Source organism: Euleptes europaea, chromosome 14, assembly GCF_029931775.1.
Source record: "Euleptes europaea isolate rEulEur1 chromosome 14, rEulEur1.hap1, whole genome shotgun sequence".
NCBI classification, from domain to species: Eukaryota; Metazoa; Chordata; class Lepidosauria; order Squamata; family Sphaerodactylidae; genus Euleptes; species Euleptes europaea.
Window position 1 is genome coordinate 9,448,503 of NC_079325.1, and position 27,544 is coordinate 9,476,046.

The following is a 27,544-nucleotide window of genomic DNA, read 5'->3' on the forward strand; positions in this document are numbered from 1 at the left end:
ACTCTAGGTGAGGTCTAACTAGAGCAGAGTAAAGCGATACCATCACTACACGTGATCTGGACACTATACAGGTAGATTCAAAGGAATACTCTTTTCTGAGTGGCTTTGTGACTGCAAATCAGGGGAGCTAGGTTTCATCATCAATTGTAAAAAGTATAATGTGGCCCAAGAAAAATGGATTTCCACATACATTCAAAAATAGAGACTTATGGAAAAAAAGGAACTTGTAGTCAACTTACTAGTAGACAATGACCAAATGTGACTTTGGCAGTTGCAAAATTTATATCTATAGCATTAAATAATACTCCTAAATTTTAAATTGTACAATTATGTATATGTATAATCTTAACGACATTTTATGGAAGTTGTAAATGTAATTTTTATACTTGAGTGGGTATGTTTAATAATTACATTATTTCCTAATGTACCTTTTCCCTATGCTCATGACTGATTGGTCTATGAGCATTAAATAAAGTATACAATGCTAGATTTACACTTCAGCTGCTGTTTAGAACATAAGAACATAAGAAAAGCCCTGCTGGATCAGACCAAGGCCCATCAAGTCCAGCAGTCTGTTCACACAGAGGCCAACCAGGTGCCTCTAGGAAGCCCACAAGCAAGATTACTGCAGCAGCATTGTCCCGCCTGTGTTCCACAGCACCTCATATAATAGGAATGCTCCTCTGATCCTGGAGAGAATAGGTATGCATCATGAGTCATGACTAGTATCCATTTTGATTAGTACCGATGGATAGCCCTCTCCTCCATGACCATGTCCACTCCCCTCTTAAAGCCTTCCAAGTTGGTAGACATCACATCATCCTGGGGCAGGGAGTTCCACAATTTAACTATGCATTGTGTGAAGAAATACTTCCCTTTATCTGTTTTGAATCTCTCACCCTCCAGCTTTAGCAGATGATCCCCCATTGTAGTATTATGAGAGAGGGATAAAAATTACAGGACAGGCCGCCAGGGGAACCACAGGAGATGGCTGTTTTTGTCTTCTTGCTCCCTCACAGGATCCGAATGTGAGGTTGTATAAGAATGTGAACCAGCTGAAGCTTGTCTCTATGGGGGCTCAGGAGACCACCTCTCCACCTGCCCTGGAACTCTCCCAACATAGATGCCGAAAAGATCTGGGTGTGCATGGCAGAAGTCAGGAAATACACAAAGGGCTTGTGAGAAACAGATGTTCTCCCTCATGGGCCGTAACTAGTCATAAGTGCCAAGATTCTCCTCAAGAGCAGATGGGCCTTGTCACCTTTCTCACACAGACATTCAGGAGATGTTCCAATGAGCGATGGCAACCTTCAGGTTCTTTCAGTGTTAGGGTTGCCAACCTCCAGGTATTGGAAAAGATCCAAACAGCACTACAAGGTAATATCAACACAAGAACATAACTGAAGAAGCTGTTCTTAAGCGAAACGTTCACCAATCCGGAGGTGTCGTCTTTGTGCTTGATGCTGTGAATGAATTTATGGGCTACCATCTTGAGAGGATCATCTCGGGTGCTGCCATAGATAATTTTGTTGTTGCTTTGAAGAAAATGGAAACTTATTTTGTTGTTGCTTTGAAGAAAATGGAAACTTGACTGATTTACAGAACACACTGTTTTCCTTTTGTTTGCATAGAAATGATTTATATTATACTCTTAGGGTGAATTAACCTAGTGTTTTCTGCGGTTATTCATTTGTGGTGAAGTAACCTGTATTATTTTTAGAGACTACTATTGTATCAGTCTCTGAGGTGAAGCAACCTGTATTACTATTTGTGAATGTGTTAAATGTCTGCATATGTTTATGAGTCTTGAGTCCTACTTGGTGTATGCTTATAATATACTTACCTTGGACAAACAGATTTGGTTGTTATTATATTGATTACATTTCTTCTCAAACTTGTGGTATTTTAAACTTAGAGCCTTCGTGCTGCTGTTTATTCTTAACTTCCAGGTAGTAGCTGGAGCTCTGCTGTTACAACTGATCTCCAGCCGATAGAGATCAGTTCACCTGGAGAAAATGGCCTTTTTGGCAATTGGACTCTATGGCACTGAAGTCTCTCCCCTCCCCAAACCCTGCCCTCTTCAGGCTCCGCCCCAAAAAACACTGGCAAAGAGAGACCTGGCAACCCTAATCGGCGTACTCTGATAAATAAACATGTTTGCCCCTAGCCCTGAGAGGTGTGGAACTCCATTTAGTTAGTGTTCAAAAGCGCACACTTGTTGTGTGAAACGATGTGGCGTTGTGTTAATTATTTGTCTTAATGAAGCAAACAGAAGAAGAAAAAACCAACGAAGTTAAAACAAAATCCATCTTGGGTTAGCTCTGAGCTTCCCATGCACACTTCAGGAACCTGTTTTCCGCACCAGAATCGCCCTCCGTGAAATCATACAAGGATGTCTCCAGAGTTTTCTTAAAACGACACCAAAGAGGAATACTGTGTTTAGAACTGGATTTTTTTTTAAAAGTACTAAGAAATACCACACTGCATCAGAAGAATGTTTTCCTTAATGTCACTAAGAAAACTTGTTGATCGGCCACAAAGATACTCTTTAATGTTTAGACTTTGGTCATATGGAAGAGAGTCTGAATGTCTTACAGTTGTTTTCCTTATTGTCAGGGAATGGAAAGTAGAGCCAGTTACCATCTTTCAGCCTAGCTTATCTGACAGGGTTATTGTGAGATAAAATGGAGGAGAACCATGGATGCTGCCTTGAGCACCTTGGACAATGGGTGGAATACAAGTATGAGTAGGGTTGCAAACTCTGGGTTGGGAAATTCCTGGAGATTTTTTTTTGAGGGGGAGTGGAACCTGGGGAGGACAGGATTTGAGGAAGGGAGGGGCCTGAGCTCAGGATAATGCCATAGAGTCCACTCTACAAAGTGTTAGGGTTGCCAACCTCCAGGAAGGCTGGAGTTCTCCCACTATTACAACTGATCTCCAGGCAACAGAGATCAGTTCCCCTGAAAATGGCTCCTTTGGCAATTGAACTCTGTGGCTAGGGTTGCCAGCTCTGGGTTGGTAGTGGCTCTTCAGGGTCTCTTTCACATCAACTACTTGCCTAGTCCCTTTAACTGGAGATGCTGGGGATTGAACCTGGGACCTTCTGCATGCCAAGCAGATGCTCTACCACTGAGCCACAGCCCCTCTCAATGGTGTATAATGTCATAGATTCCACCTTCCAAAGCGGCCATTTTCTCCAGGAGAACTGATCTCTGTCGCTTGGAGATAAGTTGTAATAGCGGGAGATCTTCAGCCGCCACTTGGAAGCTGGCAACCCTATCTGGAGAGCAATTGTAATTCCGGGACGTCTCCTGTGGGCCACTCCTGTTCGTTTTGTTAACCTTTTTAAAACACTTGTGTAATCTGTGCTTGTGAAATGAGAGGGCTGAGAGGGAGGGAGCGCAGCCGACTGCAACAATGGGACGGGGAGGGAGCCAAGGAGGCCCTTTGAGCAAGAGAGGGATGGTTGTCAAACACGGTTTCCTGTTTGAGTTTTGCTGTCAGCTGTTTTGTTGGCTTTGATTCGCTTCCGCCCGCGTTCTCGCTGCCCTTGCTTGGAAGCCACCGGCTAAAGCGCGGAGAGGTTGCTGGTTCCTTTTATACCAGACCCCATGGAGTGACTAGTACAGGACTCTCTCCTTTCCCCACTTTCCAGTTTTTAAAATGTTTGTTCTGCTCTTATGAGACATGCGAAAAAGCAACTTGAATGGCACAACGTTATTATTATAAAAAAAACACCCTCCACTGTCAGTGTTTTAACTGGGAAATTTCGGAAAGGTTTTTGAAGAAGAGACGCGGGCATGCAAGTGAGCTCATGAAAGCGTTGCACAGAATGAAACAAATTAAATAGCCGCCTGGAGAGAAGAAGAAGGTTTGCAAAGAAAGGACTGCAAATATAACCTCAAATCAAATAGGCAGGCTGGAAACAGAACTTGCCAGACAGCTTGGGGAACAGAGGCCTAGTATGGCAGTGAAATAATTGTGCCCTTCCAGATGAAGACCTCTATCTTCTTTTTTTCCAAAACACACGCACACACACACTTGGTCCACTAAAAATGTACTTGTGTGTGCATGCGTGCGCACACACACACACACACACACACACACTTAGGCAGCCAGTAGGGTTGCCAACCTCCAGGTACTACTGGAGATCTGCTATTACAACTGATCTTCAGCCAATACAAATCAGTTCCCCTGGAGAAAATGGCCGCTTTGGCAATTGGACTCTATGGCATTGAATTCCCTCCCCTCCCAAACTCCACCCTCCTCAGGCTCTGTCCCAAAATCCTCCCGCCGGTGGCAAAGAGGGACCTGGCAACCCTAGCTGCCAGCCTTGATTCAGTCTTCTAGTGTTTTATCTGCCAGCTCTGGGATTCTTCCACTGGTGGTTGGAGAGGCCTGCTTTAATCAGAGGAGACCTTTGCAACAGATGGTCAGGGTTGCCAGCCTCCAGGTACTAGCTGGAGATCTCCTGCTATTGCAACTGATCTCCAGCAGATAGAGATCAATTCACCTGGAGAAAACAGCCGCTTTGGCAATTGGACTCTATATGGCATTGAAGTCCCTCCTCTCCCAAAACCCCACCTGCCTTAGGCTCCACCCACCCAAATCTCCAGATATTTCCCAAACTGGGGCTAGCAACCCTACCGATCTTCTCCTTACCCTTACTCCCATATTTGCTTGCGTTTTTTTTTTAAAAGTGTGTTAAAATTCTGAGCTGGCAACTGGGGCCATGTTGCAGGTTTCAGACTTTCTCACCACTCGGACAGGGTGAAGGGACAAGGATTTGATGAGAAAGGGGCCAAAGGAAAGCAAGAGGGAAGCATTAAAACTTGCAGGGGAGTTTCCAAAGCTATCCCCGATACACAAACTGGGCTAAAATACCCATTAACAGCACCAACTCCCTGGTTGGTGCAGCACAACCCGCAGAGCTCCTGAGCTGGCAGCAAGAAGCCAGAAAGTGGAATTTATTCCTCCAGGGAAAATGTCACTCCTGACTCATTGAATTATACGTTCTGCTGGTTCAGGTGAAGCCAGAAGGCAAAAGTAAATCTTAACATGCATTATTCTTACCTCTCATGATTTGACGGCAATCTTGAGATTTAGGCACCTGTGCTTTCCTGCGAGTAGATAAAGTTGGCAGTGATTTGCAATGTGTCATTGTCAGAGGAAAGGGGCAAGGGGGGAAAAACTGCCACTTGATAAGCAGGGCTGTTCTTGCTGTCTCCCTGAGTTGCCAAAAACATTCTGGTCTCCTCCTGCCTGGAAAGGATGATGCTAATACAGGTGTGGCCATATCCGTTCTGTTAGAACCTTAAAAACGCACATGAACACATGAAGCTGCCTTCTTAGGGTCCCCAGACCACCACGGGGGTGAGGGATCCCCCACTTTGGGGCCCCACCCCCTGGCACCATTCAGTCGGCCATTGAGTTCACTCTCCAAAGCAGCCATTTTTTCCAGGGGAACTGATCTCTGTAGTTTGGAGATAAGTTGACATTCTGGGGGATATCCAGATCCCACCTGGAGGCTGACAACCCTAGTAATTTAATTTAAGAGTGGTGGCTTGGAGCAGTGGACTCTGATCTGGAGAACTAGGTTTGATTCCCCTCTCCTCCACATGAGCGGCGGATGCTAATCTGGTGAACTGGGTTGGTTTCCTCACTCCTTCATACAAAGCCAGCTGGGTGACCTTGGACTAGTCACAGCTCTCTCAGCCTCACCTACCTCACAGGGTGTCTGTTGTGGGGAGGGGAAGAGAAGGTGACTGTAAGCCAGTCTGATTCTTCCTTAAGTGGTAGAGAAAGTCAGCATATAAAAAACTCCTCCTCCTCCTCCTCCTCCTCCTCCTCCTCCTCCTCCTCTTCTTCTTCTTCTTCTTCTTCTTCTTCTTCTTCTTCTTCTTCTTCTTCTTCTCCTTCTCCTGGGTACGGCTGGAGTATGGATAACTAAGTATGGCAAGGTGCACAAACTCAATAATTACTGCTGCAGCATAGTTGTTGTACTCTGCCAATGCTACCAGTTGGTAGTGAAGATTCCTCAGTAGTGAAGAGTTCTTAGGCTCTGGATTGACCCCACCCACTTGAACTGGTCATTGGCTCTTGTTGACCTGGAAGGTCTATAAAGCTTTCCATGTCAGGTTGGGACTTGGGGGGCAGCAACAGTATTTGTAATGCAGATTCATGGAGAATTTAGCTTGCACAGTTTCTGGCCACCAAGTCCACTGGTCATGTGTGGTGGCCTAGCAGGTGCTTCAGAACTAGGGATCTGTCCAAACCTTTCCTATCCATACGCCTCCCCAGATTAAAAAACACACACCCATGAAATCATGGAGTTGGAAGGGGCCATATAGGCCATCTAGTCCAACCTCCTACTTGATGCAGGATCAGTCTAGAGCATCCCTGACAAGTTTTCGTCCAGCCGCTGCTCAAAGACTGCCAGTGAGGGGGAGCTCACCACCTCCCTAGGCAGCCAATTCCACTGCTGAACTACTCTTACTGTAAAAAATGCAATGCAAAACAGCAGAAAAGAGAATGACATTTGAATATATGAATCTGCCTTACACCACTGGAAATCAAACTACTCTCACTGGCTACAGCTGACCAAGGACTTCAGCAGAGAAAGATATATCGCAGCTCCAGCTACTTCAACTGAAAGTAACAAGGTCTGAACATGAGTCCCACTACTTAGAATGATCGAATCATAGAGTTGGACGGAACCAAACTCATTTCTCAAATGGAACCAATACAAAAGAACTTCGCACTGGTCTCTTTCTTTTTGAAAGTTCCGGTTTTTGTCCCGAGTGCCACAGCAACTTTTAGTTCCGTCTATTCGCCTCTCTGTGCCTCTCTGCATTACTGAGATGCACATGCCTTCTAATAATTATAACAACAACAACAACAATAATACAACGTCCTGCAAAAATCAGATTTGATGTGATTGTGCAGGCGGATACAGCTGCCAGTGAGCAGGAGGTGCTCATCAAACACAGCCCCAAAAGATTCTAGGCAGCAATCAGACATACAATCAATTCAAGATTGCTTTTATGCAGAACTGATAATGAGCACAGGCTCATCAATAACGTACCTGAGGGTGGAGGGAGATGCCAACAATTTGGAAGTAGCTGTCAGTCGTGTCCAGTTGGAATTAATGTTCGAAATTCCTCCGATTTAAATAGAATTCAGAGGAGCAGAGTGAAGTAGAGAGTGGATCCCTAGAACAACAAGAGAATAGATTCATAAAATCATAGAGTTGGAAGGAGCCATACAGGCCATCTAGTCCAACCCCATGCTCATTGCAGGATCAGCCTAGAGCATCCTGACAAGTGTTCGTCCAGCTGCTGCTCGAAGACTGCCAGTGATGGGGAGGTCACCACCTCACTAAGCAGCTGATTCCACTGCTGAACTATGTTACCATGAAAAAAAATGCCTTACCATAAAAAATGCCCAGCCAGTACCTTTCCGCCCATAATTTATACCCACTATTGCAAGTCCTACCCTCTGCTGCCATCAGGAACCACTCCCTGCCCCCCTCTAAGTGACAGCCCTTCAAAACTTAAAGAGAGCAATCATGCAATCCACCCCTTCATCCAGATCATTTATAAAAATATTGTAAAGTACCGTGCCCAGAACTGAGCCCTGTGGCACCCCACTCGACACCTCCCTCCAATCAGATGAGATACCATTGACAGCTACTCTTTGGGTGCGGTTCTCCAACCAGTTCCCTATCCACGTAACTATCCTAGAGTGCTCCAGCTAGAGTTGCCAGTTCCCTCTTCGCCACCGGTGGAAGGTTTTCGGGGTGGAGGCTGAGGAGGGTGGGGTTTGGGGAGGGACTTCAATGCCATAGAATCCAATTGCCAACACGACCATTTTCTCCAGAGGAACTGATCTCTATTGGCTGGAGATCAGTTATAATAGCAGGAGATGTCCAGCTAGTACCTGGAGGTTGGCAACCTGAGCTCCAGCTTACCTATCAGAACATCACATGCGTCAAAAGCTTTACTGAAATCAAGGTAAACAATGCTGATGGCTTTTCCAGGATTGTTTCAAGATTGCCAGGTATATACTAGAAACCCCTTTTAAAAGGAAAAATAATCACTTTGGCACATTCCCGCTGAGAGCTTTAAAGTTTCTCTCCTCCCTTCTTCTCCTGCAAAAAGTAGCTTCTTTGGAGAGGTGTTTTCTATACTATTATATCCCACTGATGTCCCTGCCCTCCACAGACCCCCTCCTCCCCAGGCTGTACCCCCAAATATCCAGGAATTTCCGAACCCTCCTCTGACAATGAGGTGGTGTAATGCCAGGTCCATAAGTAATAAGACCGCAATGCTTCAGAAAGGTTTTGCAGACCAAAATGTGGACCTGGTGTGCTTGACCAAGACCTGGGTAAAGGAAGGTGAAACAGTGGCCCAAAGAGCTGACTCCCCTAGGTTTTTTGGTCCTTCATCAGTCAGGGACAAAGGGTCAGTCGAGGGGGGAGGGATGGAAGTGCTCATCCGGGAGTCCATTCCGAACCCTTAGTTGGCAACCCTACTTCCAGCTGGGAAAGGAGGTCATCTCCCCTGAGCCCTGATGGGTACATGGCACTTTCCTAATCATTAAGACCCCCAAGGTGATGACTACAGTGGTTAAGAAAAATTACCATTCTTTTGGTCAAAGGCTCTGGCCTCCCCCAAGATATACCCCTGCAGAGTATCGAGAGCCAGTGTGGTTTAGTGGTTAAGAGTGATGGTTTGGACTCTAATATAACTGGGTTTGAGTCCCCACTCTTCCACATGAGCGGCAGATGCTAATCTGGTGAACCTGGTTGGTCTCCTACACAGCAAGCCAGCTGGGTGACCTTGGGCTAGTCACAGCTCTCTTAGAGCTCTCTCAGTGCCAGCTACCTCACAGGGTGTCTGTTGTGGGGAGGGGAAGCCAGTTTGATTCTTCCTTAAATGGTAGAGGAAGTTGGCATATAAAAACCAACTCTTCTTCTTCTTCTTCCTCCTCTTCTTCTTCTTCTTCCTTTCAACAGTACAATCAATAATAAATCATAACCAGACACAACCAAAGTGGCAGAAATACAGTAGCCTCTCTGTAGCTGCAATCTCAAGCAGCCCCTTCGTAAAAACACATTTAAAGCGATCTAAAATATCATAGCCGTCATCCAAGACCTCAGCAGAAACATCCGCTTGCGTTGCTAAGAGTTGTGTAGTGTTGCACATTCCACCTCCCTATTAAGCACGAAGCCATAAACATAAGCTGGTGGGTCAGAAAGGGGGCGAATCTCTTTCGGATGATGATGGAAAATGGTTTCGGAAGGTGAGGCCTTCGGACATCCTTGGTTGCCTGGTAATCAACAGTAGGGTTGCCAACCTCCAGGTACTAGCTGGGGATCTCCTGCTATTACAACTGATCTGCGGCCAATAGAGATCAGTTTACCTGGAGGAAATGTCCGCTTGGCAATTGGACTCTATGGCATTGAAGTCCCTCCCCTCCCCAAACCCTGCCCTCCTCAGGCTCTATCCCAAAACCCTCCCGTTGGTGGCAAAGAGGGACCTGGCAACCCTAATCAACAGGTAGGGTTTCTTCTAGATACACGGCCACCATGTCGTTGTCCTGCTGCTTTGGAAACCAATTTTCCATCAAGTTCCTCCATTCCAGGGAGTGAGAGAATTCAGTCGGTGCATACTAATGGGAGCATCCTCTTTGCAAGGAAGTCGGTCTGACTGATACTTTTAAGAGATGTTGGTTTTGAAAAGCTCTTGATGGCACTGTCTGTAATTAGAATGTAATTGGTGTAATTGAGAGCCCAAGGCCTTTTGTTAGGGCTCATCTGCATATTTTTAACGTTACATCACATCTTTGTTGTGTCTTCCCCCCACCCCAATGTCCCTTTTCGTGCATTTTATAGCAAGTGTGGCTGCTGGCTGGAGATAAATTCAAGCTAATCACTCCTGTCTTTGTGGTTTGCTCTAGACCTTGTGCGAAAGACCACCGGGTGCCAGGGGTTAGCTGCCACTGGGAAGAGGAGATACTGGGTAGGACAGAGTGAACACATTTGTATCAAATTGGGTTGCCTTTTCTACTGAACTACCCATTATAATAACAGCTGTGGCATAAACTCCTTTTTTCTGAAGTAGCAAATAGCTCCAAAAACCTGATCCAGCTATTTTTAGAATATCGTCTTTATTCCTGAAATAGTTTCCATTTGGGGGGGGGGGGTTCTGGAGACTTGGTCTCCAGCTCAGAAAGAACTTTTTCTCTGACTCTCTCCTGGCAGGGTTGACCGCGAACCTATTGCTCAGCTTGGAAGTGGGGATCGCTTGTGTGGGCGGCCACACTCACACAATCACTTCACTTCTGGTTTACACCTGGAAGCGTCGCATCGCAACGGGCCTTTCACCACACAAACTCCCAGTTTGAGTGGTAAAAGGCCCGTTGCGATGTGGCGCTTCCAGGTGCAAACCAGAAGTGATGCAATTGCATTGGCGCAGCTCTGCTCGCACGATCCCTGCCTCATCTCCACCCCAAAACCCTCCCACCGGAGGAGAAGGGGGACCTGGCAACCCTATCTCCCGGGGCTGCATCCCCCACTCCTGGCACTTGTTTCCTCCCATTGCTCGGAGTGACAGTGGGAGAAAAATCAATTTAGAAACTGCCACCAGGTGGATGGCATGATGTCACTTCCAGGGAAAACCCAGAAGCGACTTCACACCTCTCTAGGTATTACTGACAACTCTGTGGCTTTACCATAGTGTTTCCAGCAATTCCTAGTGAGGTGTGACATCACTTCTGGGTCGTCATCCCCGGAATTGAATTGATGTCACACTGTCGCCAATGGTGCCCCCTCATGTCCCTGCCCTCCACTCCCTCCAGTTGCCAGGCCATAATATTAGAACTTGGGGTCTCATAATAAAGTTGATCGCTGGTAGGTTCAGGACAAACAAAAGCATTTCTTCACACCATGCGTAATTAACTATAATCTTCATCTCCCATGTGCCAAAGAGGGGATAGATTAATAGTATGTCTTATACCGAATGTCAGATGTGATCCAAGTTATCTGTACAAAAACCCAGGAATGCAGAGAATCCTGAAAGTTGTGGGCCGGGAGCCGATCTCCTGGAACAAAAGGGTGCATTTCAGTGGAGATGTCCTTGCTCCATTTCAGCTCCAGATGTTCCCGCAGATCATGTCCAGTAGTTTACAAAAGCCAAGGCATTTCATATTCTTAGTGTCGTGTTCCTTTGAGTGGCCGGTCTATTGTGTTCATCTTTTGGTCTCCGCTACTTCAAAAGACCCGTTTCTTCTAACTCGGCAGGCCTTTCGATCAGTCACACAAAATTATCCAAGTGCTGGAGAAAAGCCCAATCATTTCTTTCTTTAAATCTGTCAGGGGATTTAAGGGGGAAAATATTATTTGTACTCCCTATTTCTGAATAATAGCTTTTGATGTGTAATACTATATTATGAAAATTGTGATAGCCAATATTACATTTATCCCAACGATATAATCAGTGTTTAGCGTCTCTGCTGATTTAGTCAATTAAGTCTAACCTCATGTCTTCAGTCTCATCTACGGCTTTTTTAAATGGAGCAATTTTAATGAAAACTCATCTACCTGTTCATTTCTATAATAATTTCCCTCTCTTGCTGTATGGTTCCATTGTGTACATCAATATAAGCTGGAATTCTATTCCTCCCTCCCTTCACATTATTTTTTTTAACATGGAAATGAGCAGCAGAGAGATGACTAAAATGACTGGCATCAGGAAGGTGGCCTTTCTGAACAGACCAAATGTTTTGATTTTTTCCCCCCAAAGGAGGAATGACGTCTATATTGAGAACTCAGAGTCTAAAAGTGTCTCCATCCCAGCCTGAATTTCACCCTGCAATTACCTGCAGGAACAAATGATGGTCTTCGGGCCTCCTAACCCCGGCTTGAAGCTGCAATCAGACGGCTGGGTAAACTCCGCTTTTTGTCCCCCAAAACTAATTGTAGGATCACAAAATAGACGTTGTGGCAAATTCACATCTCTAATATGCTACTGACATTCAGGGCTGAGCATGCACTGAATGCTGCCCATTTATTTTGTCAGCTCATTCACTGTGTGTGCTAACCATCACGGTCATTTTGACCCCCTCTGGTCATTAAGGTTGCCATCCTCCAGGTGGTGGCTGGAGCTCTCCCGCTATTACGACGGATCTCCAGGTGACTGTGGTCAGTTCACTTGGAGAACGTGGCCGCTTTGGCAGTTGTACTCTATGGCAGTGAAGTCCCTCCCCTCTCTAAACCCCTCCCTCCTCAGGCTCCACCCCCAAAATCTCCAGGTATTGCCCAGTCCAGAGCTGGCAACCCTGGTGGTCATTCAGACTTTCATCCTTGAGATGTGGCAGAGGGAGTTCTTTCTGCACTTTCTGCTCAGAGAAGGCTGGAGACATAATGGCTGTGCTTCTTGGATCTGTGAGTTCAAGGCCAGGCTACTGTGATATCTTTCATGTGGTGCCAGTGTCACTTCTGGAACAACTGGAAATAACATCACTGTGCCACCGACTATGCTCAAGCATTTGGCCAAAACTCTATGGTTTAGCCGTAAAGTTTTAGGTGAATGCTAGAGCATCGCTGGTGATGTAGTGACATTGGGATGCTGGCCATTGCCCCTCGTTCCCCTCTCATTTCTCTCCTGTCACCCAGCTGAGTGGGAAGGGCCCTCTAGAGGTGAGAGTAGAGTTGGCATTCATTAAAGGCCCCTTGCGATGCGGCACTTCCGGGTGTAAATGCATTGCAAGGGGCCTTTTACCACTCAAACTAGGAGTTTGAGTGGTAAACAGCCCCTTATGATGCGTTTAACACCCAGAAGTGCCGCATCACAAGGGGCCGTTTACCTTTCAAACTCCCAGTTTGAGGGGCAAAAGGCCCCTTGTGATACGGCACTTCCGGGTGTAAACCAAAAGTGATGTGATCACATTGGTGCGGCCATGCGTGCGCATGATCATACCTCACCGCCGCCCAAAAAAATATCCTGCCGGAGAGGAGGGATCTGGTAAGCCTAATTACAACTGATCTCCAGATGACATAGATCAGTTCCCCTAGAGAAAATGGCAGCTTTGGAGGGTGGACTCTATGGCATTATACCATGCTGAGGTCCCTCCCCTCCCTAAACCCTGCCCTCCCCTGGCTCCACCCCCCCGCCAAATCTCCAGGTATTTCCCAGCCCAGAGCTGGCAACCCTTGGTGAGAGATTCCCCCACTTACCTCTTTGAATGGAACGTGAAAAAGGGAGCTTGCAGTCTCTCTCCAACAGTTATATAGCAAAGCACTGAACTCATCTCAGACACGGCCATGTGCTCTTGGCAGTGGACACATTCTTTCTGATGTCACTCTGGCCGTGCATGGAAGAAACCCTCCTTTTTCTTTGGAAGTGGAAACCAAACGGTGTTGCTTCCCCCAACCATAGAGCTGCTCCTGGATTTCTTCCATGTCTTTGGTTCAGGAAGTCCTTCAGAGGAGCCCACGGGTGTTTGTCGCGCATGCTCATTCTGCTGCTTTTTTCCGATCGTTCCATTAGCCTTGGGCCTTCCCAACATTTTGTGGAATCTCCTGATGTTTGGTAATTACTCCCTCCCTGACATCTGCCATTCTTTCTCAACATTCCAGAAGTATGTGCAAGATACTACTTGTGAGAGCCAATGTGGTGTAGAGCAGTTAAGAGCAGTGGATTCTGATCTGGAGAATCGGGTTTGATTCCCCACTCCTCCACATGAAGCCAGCTGGGTGACCTTGGGCTAGTCACAGTTCTGTTAGAGCTCTCTCAGCCTCACCTATCTCACTGGGTGTCTGTTGTGGGGAGGAGAAGGGAAGGTGATTGTAAGCCAGTTTGATGTTTGATTCTTCCTTAAGTGGTAGAGAAAGTCGGCATATAAAAACCAACTCTTCTTCTTCTTCTTCTTCTTCTTCTTCTTCTTCTTCTTTTTCTTCTTCCCAGTCCCAGTTCCAGTTCCAGTCCCAGTCCCAGTCCCAGTCCCAGTCCCAGTCCCAGTCCCAGTCCCAGACAAATGATTATGTTTATCAGACCTGCAACTAGAGTTGTTACCAGATTTAGCTGATTTTTTAAAAGATATTTTATTGACATTTTCAAAAGAAAAGATAACAAACAACCATATACATACACTTTCATTCATACATTTTGCCCTTACTTCAGGAATCAACTGAACATTGTTCAGTTTACATAAACATTGTTCTATTATTATGATATTTACTTAAACATTACTGAACTTGTCTACATTTATGCTCTAAATCTATCTTTATCGATAACATTCAAAATATATGACTATTATTTTCTATCTCTGTTAAATTTTTTATTCTAGACTTTCCAGTTAACATATTCAAAATAGCATTCCCATTTCTCCTGTGAGTCATCAATCATTCTTTCTTTCAGGATGTTGGTTAGTCTGGCCATCACCGCAAATTCTTCCATTTTTTGTTGCCACTTTTCTAAATCCAGAACAGTCTCTTGTTTCCATGATGCTGCCAATACTATTCTTGCCACAGTCGTGAGATATCCAAAAAGTTCTCTATGATTATTTTCCAAGTTCTCTGGTTCTATCCCCAGTAACATAATTTCTGGGTTCATTGGGAATTTGATCTTAAGAACCTTTTGCATTTCTTGGTGAATCTGTATCTAATATTTTCTCACCTTTTTACAAGTCCACCACAAATGAAAGTAGGCTCCGACTTTATCTTTGCATTTCCAACAGCGGCAATCATATGTTTTGTCTATCTTTTTAATATCCACTGGTGTGATGTACCATCTGAAAAATTGTTTGTACCAGTTTTCTCGCAGATTATTGCTGGCAGTAAATTTAATTGACTTAGTCCATAGTCGTTCCCATTGCTGCATTGTTATCTCTTTCTTGAAATTTTCTATCCATTTAATCATGCATACTTTAACTTGCTCTTGTTCTGTTTCAAATTTGAGCAGTAATTTGTAGATTTTCCCCAGAATATGTTCTGTCTCTTTACTGATTAGATTTTCAAAGTCTGGTTTTTTTTAGTTTTTTTTTTAGTTTAGCCTGTTGATAACAGTCTTGTCTTAATTTCATAATCATTTGATTGTAGGTTAGACAAAAAATAATAAGTAGATTTAGCTGATTTTTTAAAAGAACTTCTCTTATCATGAACACACATGAAGCTGCCTTGTGCTGAATTAGACCATTTGCCCATCAAGTAGCGGTGAATTCCACAAGTTAAATTGTACGTGTTGGCAAGTACCTCGTGTGCTTGTCAATACCAGATTAATCCCTTTCTTTTCTACTGCCAGTGGGAAGGTAAAGATGGCAGGCAGAAGCTGAGCGTTTCCACTTCTAATAATGAAACACCTGGAGACAGAGAAACCTCAATCTTTAATGTTGCATTTGTACAGGTTATTGTTTAAAATAGTTGGCTGTCGGCCTGGTTTAAGCTATGGAATCAGCTGTGGCTCCAGAAACAAAATGCGTGTGTGTGTGTGTGTGTGTGTGTGTGTGTGTGTGTGTGTGAGAGAGAGAGAGAGAGAGAGAGAGAGAGAGAGAGAGAGAGAGAGAGAGATGAAACCACATAAAGTCTGGAAATATAGTAGATTGAGACTTTTAAAGAAGGAGGGCTAAGTACATTATTTGCGGGAATCTTCAGTGGGCCTGAAGGCAGAGAACAGATCTGGAAGAATTTAAATACTTTGCCTTCAAAAGAATCAGGGAGAGAGCGAAGTTTCCTGCACAATGCACATTCAGCCCAGAGAATAGCTTTAAAGTGACTTTTACGTTCTTTTCTTTTTTGTCTTGTTCCCCTGAAAAAGGAGAAAAAGAGAGGCAAGGAATCTCTCATCAAAAATAGAAACTAATAATGTGGTATTGAATCATTCCTTTGACAGCTAATCCTTTAGACATGATTCAGCTTGGAGAAGAGATTTTGTGTGTGTGTGTGTATGTTTTATACATGCATACAGACACACACACACACACATATAATACATGTGGCAACTTTCATCTTTATAGTGTCAAGGAAAAATTAAATTTCATTTCCCCCTTTTTAAAAGTGAAATGGCAGATGAATAGCCAATAGCTGTTAAATCTAGGGAAAAGAAAAATATATAATACATGTGGAATGGTAGAGGATCCTTGTTCCCCATCTCATGGGAGGCAAGAGAATATTTGCTCCATTTGTAAATTTGAAAAGTACATAGTTTTTCATCTGTTACTAACTTGATGATTTAATTTGCTTAAGACACAGAGCAAGGGAAGATGAAAGACCCCAGTTCTCTTGGGCATTTCAGCAAAGAATTATGAGTATGTGAAGCTCCCACTGAGTTCATACTGCTCTAGTGTGGTGAGGCGGGGGCAGAAATATGAGGAACCTGGGGAAGAGATAGACTAGGCAGTTGCTCTGATCTTGCTGGGTTGGACTCCAGCAAAATGGTCCCGAAACAAGAGAGGGGTAGCAGGTGGAAAGAGGAATCAGTGGAGAAAGAGGGTGGGCTTTTCCATTTTTCATTTTCTTGTCTAATTTTGACTTCTGTTGTGCATGAATATGTATCTAAGAAGAGCTTTTTTAAAGTTTGCCAACTCCAGGTGGGGAAATTCCTAATATTTTGGGAGCAGAGCCTGGGGAGGGAGGGGTTTAGGGAGGGGAGGGACCCCAGTAGGGCATAATGCCATTGAGTCACCCTCCAAAGCAGCCATTTTCTCCAGGGGAATTGATCTTTGTAGTCTGGAGATCAGGTGTATTCCTGGGAGATCTCCAGGCCCCACCTGGAGGTTGGCAACCCTCTCTCGGGTTCAGTGGGACTAAATATCCAAGCCAACCAATCTGTAAACTCGTGTTAATTAATGTAAAGGTAATAACTATTATCCCTTCCCTCAAAGGTAAGTAAAACAGTCGAGCTTGCAGGACTTAGAATCATAGAAACATATAGAGCTGGAAGGGGCCATACAGGCCATCTAGCCCAACCAGGTTTTGCCGACCTCCAGGTACTAGTTGGAGATCTCCTGCTATTACAACTGATCTCCAGCCAATAGAGATCAGTTCACCTGGAGGAAATGGCCGCTTTGGCAATTGGACTCTATGGCATTGAAGTCCCTCCCCTCCCCAAACCCTGTGTTCCTCAGGCTCCACCCCAAAAACCTCCCACCGATGGTGAAGAGGGACCTGGCAACCCTAAGGTGGCAGCTGGAGATCTCCCGCTATTACCACTGATCTCCAGGTGACAGAGATCAGTTCCCCTGGAGAAAATGGACATTTTGGCAATTGGACTCTATGGCGTTATTCCAGTCCTTCTCCACCCCAAACCAACCCCACCCTCCCCAGGCTCCGCCTCCAAAATCTCCAGGTATTTCCCAACCCAGAGCTGCCAACCCTACATACTAGATAAGTTCCACAGCTATCGCCGCCTCCCCCCAAATAATTTAAGCTCTGGAAAGCGCTGCCTCGTTCTGTCCCGTCCAAACGCCAGCTCAGCCTCCATCTATCCGGATCGGACTAAACAAAGCCCTGGCTGGGGATTCTCCTCCGCCCCATCCCTCAAGCAGCTGGCAGCCCCTGCCGCCCACTCGATCTTTCCCAGCCTGCCACCCATCTTTTTAATGACCCTCTTCCACGGAGCAAATGAGGCAGCGCGGCCGAGCCCTCCCTCTCGCCTGCAAACAAATTAGCACTCCATTAGCTTAATGAGGACTCTCCCAGCCTCCTCCCCCCCCCCACCTGACAGGGTGCTTGACACTTTGTAAGCAGCTGGAGGGGTTTGCCCGGCAGGGGCAGAGGCTGGTCCTGAGGCCCCGGCGGATCACCGCCCAAGACACCGTGGCTGGGAAACTGTGCGCATGCACTGGTTTCCTCGCCAAGTGGCTTCCTTTTGAAAGGACCCAAAGTGGCAGCTCCGCTTAGTCTAGGGCTGCCAACCTCCAGGTACTAGCTGGAGATCACCTGCTATTACCACTGATCTCCAGCTGATAGAGATCAGTTCCCCTGGAGAAAATGGCCGCTATGGCAACTGGACTCTATGGCATTGAAGTCCCTCCCCTCCCCATGTGGCGTTAGTAAGGTTGCCAGCTCTAGGTTGGGAAATACCAGGAGATTTTGGAGGTAGAGCCTGAGGCGGGTGGGGTTTGGGGAGGGGAGAAGAAGAAGGGTTGGTTTTTTATAACCTGCTTTTCTCTATCTAAGAGTCTCAAAGCAGCATACAATCACCTTCCCTTCCCCACAACAGACACCTTGTGAGGCAGGTGCGGCTGAGAGAGTTTGGAGAGAACTGTGACTAGCCCAAGGTCACCCAGCAGGATTCATGTGGAGGAGCGGGGAATCAAACCCGGTTCACCAGATTAGAGTCCGCCGCTCATGTAGAGGAGTGGGGAATCAAACCCACTTCTCCAGATTACAGTCCACCGCTCTTAACCACTACATCATGCTGGAGGGACTTCAATGGGGTAGAATGCCATAGAGTCCACCATCCAAAGCTGCCATTTTCTCCATGGGAACTAATCTCTGTCGCCTGGCAGTCAGTTATAATCCCAGGAGATCTCCAGCTACCAGCTGGAGGTTGGAAAACCTAGGTATTAGCCCATTTGATCTTTTCAACCCACCCTGTGAAGCTGAGAAAGTGACTTGACCGGTCCTACTCCATGAGTTTCCCGGCTGACCAGGAGTTTAAACTCAGCTCTCCCTGATCCAAGAAGTCCCATGTCCTGTCTGCTACGGACTGTTCATCCACGCCTTTATAAATCCGATGAGGGAGAAGTGCAAGGGCACAGAAGAGAAGAAACGTTTAGAAGGGTTGTTTTGTGTCCTCTGCCACAGATTGCTGGCGAGACCTTGGGAAAGTCACACAACCAACTTTGGGTTCAAAGCTCCCCATTTGGCTAAGGATTCCCCCACAGGGAAATCTATCAAGAAGCATCCCCACAATAGCGTAAGCCAATGATATGCCTTTGCATCTGCTTCAGATTTCCCTTCCTGTGCATCTCCAGTTGATTCCGCAAATTAAGCCGCAGACAGGAGTCAAGGAGCATTAGCTTCCTTGAAGTCTTTGTCAACAAACAAAGTTAAATTTGCAATTTCATGGTTTGCTTACAATGAGTTGAGTTTATAAAATGCAGGAGGCTGCGGTTGCTTGGGAGGAGGGGAAGCGGGCAGGGGAGGAGGAAGTGTGGGGAATTCCCTGCGAGTCGACGGAGGCTCAGGTTGCAGCCGCCAATATCTCTCGCAGCAGCATCTGCTTGCTGAAAATCCTTTACTGCGTCTCTGCACCCCGATGATGAGCTGATTTCTCTGGGGACGGCTCAGGGATTAGAAGCGTTAAGCCATGGCTGGTGGAGTGGGTGACTGTAGATGACAGGAACCTGCAGACAGCCTAGGGGAGGGGCAAGCTATTAATTTCCTGGAGTTGGATCTAATTCAGTGACTCAAATGGGAGTTTTAACCATTTTCCTCCCTGGACAGAAGCAAAAAGCCAGTTTCAGAAGCTTTGGACCTAGCATCTCGGTGCAGGAGGGTTGCCAACCTCCAGGTGAGGCCTGGAACACATGAACACATACATGAACACATGAATCTGCCTTATACTGAATCAGACCTTTGGTCCATCAAAGTCAGTATTGTCCACTCAGACCGGCAGCAGCTCTCTAGTGTCTCAGGCAGGGGTTTTTCACATCACCTACCTGCCTAGTCCCTTTAACTGGAGATGCCGAGGATTGAACCTGGGACCTCCTGCATGCCAAGCAGATGCTCTACCACTGAGCCACGGCCCCTCCCCTCCTGGAATTATAGCTGAACTCCAGGTTGCAGAGATCAATTCCCCTGGAGGAATGGGGTGGACTTTATGGCATAACACCCTTGATAAGCTCCTTCCCTTTCCCAGATTCTGACCTCCTCAAGCTCTACCCCCAGATATCCAGGAATTTCCCAACAGGGAGCTGGCAACCCTATGATGCACAGTTCAGATGCCCCGCGATGGGTAGCCGTGTTAGTCTGTCACTATCAGTAGAAATCTGTTCAAATTTATTTGCAGTCAAAGACCAGCAGCAGTTGATATAGTACCAGCCATGTTAACACTATTGGATACCACCATTACAATAATGCAATACATCTCTAATCCAAGGTGATAAATCCCTAATCTAAATACATAGCTATTATGCTCTACTCCATTTTACGAACAAAGACATATCCTCATCATACACAGCTACACACAGTTTGTTAATATACATCATTAGCAAAGGATATATTTAAAACACCTAAATCTCTACAAAGGTAAGGAAAAGGTCCCCTGTGCAAGCACCGGGTTATTCCTGACCCATGGGGTGACATCACATCCCAACGTTTACTAGGCAGACTTTGTTTATGGGATGGGTTGCCAGTGCTTTCCCCAGTCATCTTCCCTTTACCATCAGCAAGCTGGGTACTCATTTTACTGACCTAGGAAGGATGGAAGGCTGAGTCAGCCTTGAGCCGGCTACCTGAATCTCTATACATTAACTATAATTAATAGAAGTGTTAAAAATTTAAGCTGCCTTCTGTCTTATTGAGCATTCCAGTAGACAAAATTCACTAGCAGTAGAAAACAGCAAGAATCCAGTAGCCCCTTAAAGAGTAACAAAATTTCTGGTGAGCTATGAGCTTTCGTGAGCCACACAGAAAATGCTGCCAAATAGCTGTATACCAGCAATACCTGTTGGACTACACAGGCAGCAGTAATGGTGATGACTCTGTGACGGCTCCTGTCTTTGGGCAGCCAAATGGTGGGGATTTTTCATGTGCAGGCAAACAGACTTGGGGATTGCAGAGCATGGGGACCCAAAGGGAGTTCCCCTGATCCCCAAAGACTGCTTTGAATCAGGCCTGCTGGTCACTGCTTTCATTCACGAAGGTCATAAACTCTTCCCCTTGTGATGGCTAAATGGAACCTCCATGTACAGGCAGCACGAACCTCAGAACTCAAACATCGTAGCCAGCCTGGCAAGCCCACAACTGGCTTGTGAACACCCATAAGGCTGTTGCTGGGACCTGAAATGTAACACTTGTTCAGAGCTGGCTGTGTTGAAGAGTTCAGGTTTTGCCGAAAGGAGTTGCCATTGAATTATATGAATAATGCCATTTCTAAATGTGATTGTATGCTAAGAAGAAGAAGAAAAAGAAGAGTTGGTTTTTATATGCCGACGTTCTCTACCACTTAAGGAAGAACCAACCCATCTTACAATCCCCCCCTCTCCCTCCCCACAACAGACACCCTGTGAGATAGGTAGGGTTGCCAACCTCCAGGTAGTAGCTGGAGATCTACTGCTATTACAATTGATCTCCAGCCAATAGAGATCAGTTCACCCGAAGAAAATGGCTGCTTCGGCAATTGGACTCAATGGCATTGAAGTCCCTCCCCTCCCCAAACCCTGCCCCCCTAAGGCTCCACCCCAAAAACCTCCTGCCGGTGGCGAAGAGGGACCTGGCAACCCTAGAGACAGATGGGGCTGAGAGAGCTGTGACTAGCCCAAGGTCACCCAGCTGGCTTCATGTGTGGGGAAACAAATCCAGTTCACCAGATTAGCCTCTGCTGCTCATGTGAAAGAGTGGGGAATCAAACCCAGTTCTCCAGATCAGAGTCCACCGCTCCAAAACACCACTCTTAACCACTACACCATGCTGGCTTTCTATGTTCTCTTGGTGTCTTTCCCCCTCTGCCTTTGATTGAGTCTGTTCTCGGGGTTATCAGCAAAATCTTCCAGGGTCTGGGGATGTTTACGAGCACCACACTCCAGCTGGGCGCCTGCATCTCTTGCCTTTTCTCTGGTCTGCAGGGTCGCTGGCATCGTTCCTCTCTCCCTCTTAACAACCAGAGATTTCCATTTTGTTCCTCCTGCACAGTGACTCAGAAAACCACCGCCAAAACCACCGCCAGACTCCAACAGCAAAAAGTGGCAGGACCGTTCTAAACAAATATTAATCAATTAATATTACATGCAGGGAGACTCGGAGGCAAGAGGGGAGGGAGGCCAGCCGGAGGGTATAAAACCATCTAATACACAGCTTGTCTTGTTGTTGCAAATCCCTTCGAGGCATGAGCAATACCCGACGGCACGCTTCATCAGGAATTTTTTTTATTATTATTGATAGGGAGAAATTTGCTTGGTGTATTTGTTTGATTTACTGGGCTGCAAAATCAGTTAGACGCTGTCATGTTTCCTGGTTACTTTTTCATCGACTAGAGAACCGGATGAGGTGGGAGCAGAGCGACCGAGCTGTTCGATGCAAATGTTTCCTCGAGTTAAAATGTTGTTGGCTTTTTTGGGCAAGTGGCCCCAAACTGGAGGCCCTGGTCCATTTTGAGTGACACACAACAGCTGGTAGCTTCGGATGGGGGGGGGATTCAAGTGGCCTCCCGAGGGACATTAGAATTCTGTAGAGTTGCCAACCTCCAGGTACTAGCTGTAGATCTCCTGCTATTACAACTGATCTTCAGCCGATAGAGATCAGTTCACCTGGAAAAATGGCCGCTTTGGCAATTGGACTCTATGGCATTGAAGTCCTTCCCCTCCCCAAACCCCGCCCTCCTCAGTCTCCATCCCCAAAACCTCCCGCCGGTGGTGAAGAGGGACCTGGCAACCCTACAATTCAGGTGGACATGGGGTTGCCAGCTCCAGGTTGGGAAATCCCTGGAGATTTGGGGGTGGGCCCTAGGGAAGGTAGTGGGAGGGAACTTGGCCAAGTATAATGCCATAGAGTCCATCTCCCAAAGCAGCCATTTTCTCCAGGGGAAGTGATCTCTGTCATCTGGAGGTCAGTGGTAATTCTGCGAGACCGCCAGGCCCCACTTGAGTGTTGGCAAACCCAGATAAAAAGAAGAGTTGGTTTTTATACCGTGCTTTTCTGTACCTTACCGAGTCTCAAAGCAACTTACAATCACCTTCCCTTCCTCTCCCCACAACAGGCACCTTGTGAGGTAGGTGGAGCTGAGAGAGTTTGGAGAGAACTGTGACTAGCCCATAGTCACCCAGCAGGTTTCATGCGGAGGAGTGGGGAATCGAACCCTGTTCTCCAGATTAGAATCCGCAGCTCTTAATTACTACACCACGCTGGCTCATCTGATATGTCTCACATGAGTAGGGTTGCCAGGCCCCTCTTCACCACCAGCAGGAGGTTTTTTGGGCAGAACCTGAGGAGGGTGGGGTTTGGGGAGGGGAGGGACTTCAATGCCATAGAGTCCAATTGCCAAAGTGGCCATTTTCTCCAGGGGAACTGATCTTGATTGGCTGGAGATCAGTTGTAATAGCAGGAGAACTCCAGCTAGGACCTGGTGGGTGGCAACTCTACACGTGAGAGATGACTCATCTGGGGACCTGGGTCTGATGTTGTAGGCTCTGGAGAGGTTGCCCCCTCTCCTCCATAGACAAGCATTATCCAATTAGCAAACAAAGAATCTCTTACCTTCCTGCTTTTGTATGGAGGCAGGAGGGAGCGACCTCTTCCAGACCCCATAACCTCAGACCCCCTGACCCAATCTTCACCAAACTTGGGGGTTCTTGCAAGGAGAATCCCTGCAAGCTACCCTGCAAGCTTGAGGGCTCTACCTCCAAAAATGCCCCCAGGGCCAAATTTTTCCAGGAAACCTGAAAATAAACCGAATTCCCATATTTACCGGTATGGGAATTTGGCTTATTTCGGGTTTCCTGAAAAATCAGGCCCAATAAACCCGAACTCGAATTTTACTGAATTTTTCTTTTGCACACCCCTAGACACATCCTTACACTTAAAAATCTTTTCTAGCTCCTTCATGGCTGCCCTTCCCAGTCTCAATCTCCTTCTGATTTCTTGGCTCCAGTCTCCCTTTTAGCTGATGATGGAGCCAAGGAATAGAAAGTCTTGAACACTTTCCATTTCCTCATTGTCAACCTCAAAGCTGAGAAATTCTCCTGTAGTCATTACTTTTACCTTCTTCATGTTCAGCTGTAGTCCTGCTTTGGCACTTGCTCTTTTAACCTGATGTACATTCTTCTCCCCCACACACACCCTTTGCCACAGTGCCTTTTCTGTCTCAATACCCCCGCGGCGGCAGTAGCGATGGAGACATCTGATCCGAAGACAGTGGGCCATTCCTTTGTCCAATTAGACCTCCGGATGACACCCTGCAACGAAGTGGCAGATTATTTTCTTTATCCACAGCCCTTCAAGGCCGCCGCATTAATCATCATTAGCTCCTCGCGCCTCTCCCCCCATCACCCCCCAGCCCCCCTCCCATCATGGATGGCATCAGTGGAGCAGCGTTCTATAGGAATTGCATTGTCATGGACAACTCATTAATATCCGCTGATTTGCATGGGGTGGCTGACCCTCCTTTGTTAACCGAGGCCCAAGAAAAGGCACCGCAGATAAACAATGCCATCTGAAAGGTGCTCACCGGCCATCGAAGACCTCCTCCTGATTAAATTTCCAAATGTCAGGCTGGAAACAGCAGCTCATTAAAAAGTGCATCTTTTAAAAAAATATCCTAGATGAGGAGGGGGAGGAACCCCCCACTCTTTCCAACACCACATGTGGAAAAGTGATTACAGAGCAAGGCTTGATTAATTAGGTGTGAAAATTTTTACCACCTCTCTGGTAATAAACAATACAATTTCGCCCAGCAGCCTGTTTCTCCTTCCGCCAGGCTTAGCGGAATGGCCAATTTTCCACTTGTCTGATGTGCGGAGATCAGATTTGCGTTGATGGGAAAACTTTTATAGCGGCGGCGAGGCAGCGGAACGAGGGGCAGGCGGGAGAGTCCATTCCCTGGCACCCCCTGCTCTGCTTGGCCCAGTTGGTCTCAGCTTTTTCTGCTCGTGGTCCCCACTAATTGCCCCCCTCTCACCAGGTTGGAAATTGCAGCCGAGAAATGCACAGGCTGTGAATGAATTTTTGCATGCAGATTTAAATGTGTTGCAGCGACTTATGAGTGGAAATATTTATCGGCTCGCTTTGAATTGACTGATCAACTTAACCTGGGCCTGGCAAAGAATGGCTGGTGAGCATGCCTTTTAGATGAGGTGCTGTGGAACACAGGAAGGATGCTGCTGCTGCAGTCGTCTTGTTTGTGGGCTTCCTAGAGGCCCCTGGTTGGCCACTGTGTGACCAGACTGCTGGACTTGATGGGCCTTGGTCTGATCCAGCATGGCTTTCCTTCCTTCCTTCCTTCCTTCCTTCCTTCCTTCCTTCCTTCCTTCCTTCCTTCCTTCCTTCCTTCCTTCCTTCCTTCCTTCCTTCCTTCCTTCCTTCCTTCCTTCCTTCCTTCCTATTCTATATAGTATCAGAGGAGCATGCCTATTATATTAGGTACTACGGAACACAGGCAGGATGGTGCTGCTGCAGTTGTCTTGTTTGTGGGCTTCCTAGAGGCACCTGGATGGCCACTGAGTGAACAGACTGCTGGACTTGATGGACCTTGGTCTGATCCAGCATGGCCTTTCCTATGTTCTTATCTTCTTATGCGGCGTACCTCAAGGTTGTTATGTGCATTCATGCTTTCCACTTGTACCTCCTTGGAAGTGAGGGGCAGCAGGGTTTAGAGCCCCCACTAGCATTATCTGTGGGCCTATCCATTGTCAGATAGCAGAAAAGACAGCTATTGTAGCCAAAACTGATAGACAAAGATGAGGGAGAGGTGCAGCCAATGAACTTCATGTCTGAGCGTGGATTTGAACACAGATCCCCCCCATCAAACACACTAACCACTATATCACATTGCTGTAAGTGTCCTTGCAGTCCTGCAGGAATCATTTTTCTTCCTTTTGCGCTCAAACGGTGCCAAGGAATCTAACTCCTCATTGGCTTTCTTACTCACTCAGGACCACCCAGGATTGTCTTTGCCTCCTATTCAACACATGATTTTTTTTTTAAAAAAACAACAATTTCTTAAGAGGATTATCAGGTACCTGTTTGAATTAAAAAAAAGAATGAGCCCAAGTCTGTCAGGAAATGTTCGCTCATTTGAAAGGTCAACTAAATCAGATTTCTCCCTTTTAGTATGCTGACTTTACTCCTTTAACACTTCTCTCCTTAATTATATTCTTGTCTCAAAGTGTGATATTGCAGAGCTCACGAATAATTTGGCAGAATCAAGGGCAGCATTTGTGTGCGCGCTTGTGTGTGTAGGGGTGGGAGAAATTAACAGGTCCCCTCCCCCCCTCAAAAACTCTCACAGTTTAAAATGTATTTTACTGCATGGTGAACGTATAGAAGCATCGGAAGAGGCCTGATATAGAGTCAGACCCTTTGTCTTCAGTGCGGTCGACTTTGACTGGCAATGGCTTTCCTGGGACTCTGGCACAGAAAGGTCAGTGCCAACCCCTGCCACCTGCAATCCGTTCACCAGAGGGGCTGAGGATTAATGCCAGAATTTGCCATATGCGAAGCAAGTGTTTTTTCCGCGGGATAAACATGGGGTGGGGGCAGTTGCAGAAAGAGGGTCCCTGGTAGGGTTGCCAGGTCCCTCTTTGCCACCGGCGGGAGGTTTTGGGGGTGGAGCCTGAGAAGGGCGGGGTTTGGGGAGGGGAGGGACTTCAATGCCACAGATTCCAATTGCCAAAGCAGCCATTTTCTCCAGGTGAACTGACCTCTGTCGGCTGGAGATCAGTTGTAATTCTGGGAGATCTCCACCTAGTACGTGGAGGTTGGCAACCCTAGTCCCCTGGGAGAGGCAGGCACATTAATTAAGTGGAAACTGGTGTGCCAGATAGGGTTGCCAACCTCAAGGTAGTAGCTGGAGATCTCCTGCTATTACAACTGATCTCCGGCCGATAGAGATAAATTCACCTGGAGAACAGGGCCGCTTTGGCCATTGGACTCTATGGCATTGAAGTCCCTCCTCTCTCCAAACCCCACCCTCCTCAGGCTCCACCCCAAAAACCTCCCGCCAGTGGCAAAGAGGGACCTGGCAATCCTAGCGGCAGAGCTGTCAATGATGTAATACTATGTCCACTTAATGGACACGAGAACACCTGAAGCTGCTCTATTCTGATTTGTTCCATCAAGATTGGTGTTGTCTACTCAGACTGGCAGCAGCTCTCCAAGGTCTCACTACCTGATTCCAGGTAGAGCCTGGAGATCTCCCAGAATTACAACTGATTTCCAGATGACATAAATCAGTCCTGGAGAAAATGGCTGCTTTGGACGGTGGACTCTATGGCATTATGCTCTACTGAGACATTATACTCCATCGAGGTCCCACCCCTCCCCAAACCCCACCCTCCCCAGGCTGTACAGAATTCCCCATCCCAGAGCTAGCAACTCTATCTGATCCTTTTACCTGGAGATGCCGGGGATTGAACCTGGGACCTTCTGCATGCCAAGCAGATGCTGTACCATTGAGCCCCCCTGTCATGCAGCTGGACTAACCTAGGAGTAAGCTACGCCCTTCTGAATAAAGCAGGACTTCTGTTGTCTCTCATGTACTGTTGAAATAGAGGTCATGATCCACAGTATGGGGTCAAAGGTACATGGGAGGAAAGAGATCTCCAGTATCTTGAGTGCAAGACAAGAGGGGAAGGTGAGTCGGCAGTACTATCTGGATCGTCCCTT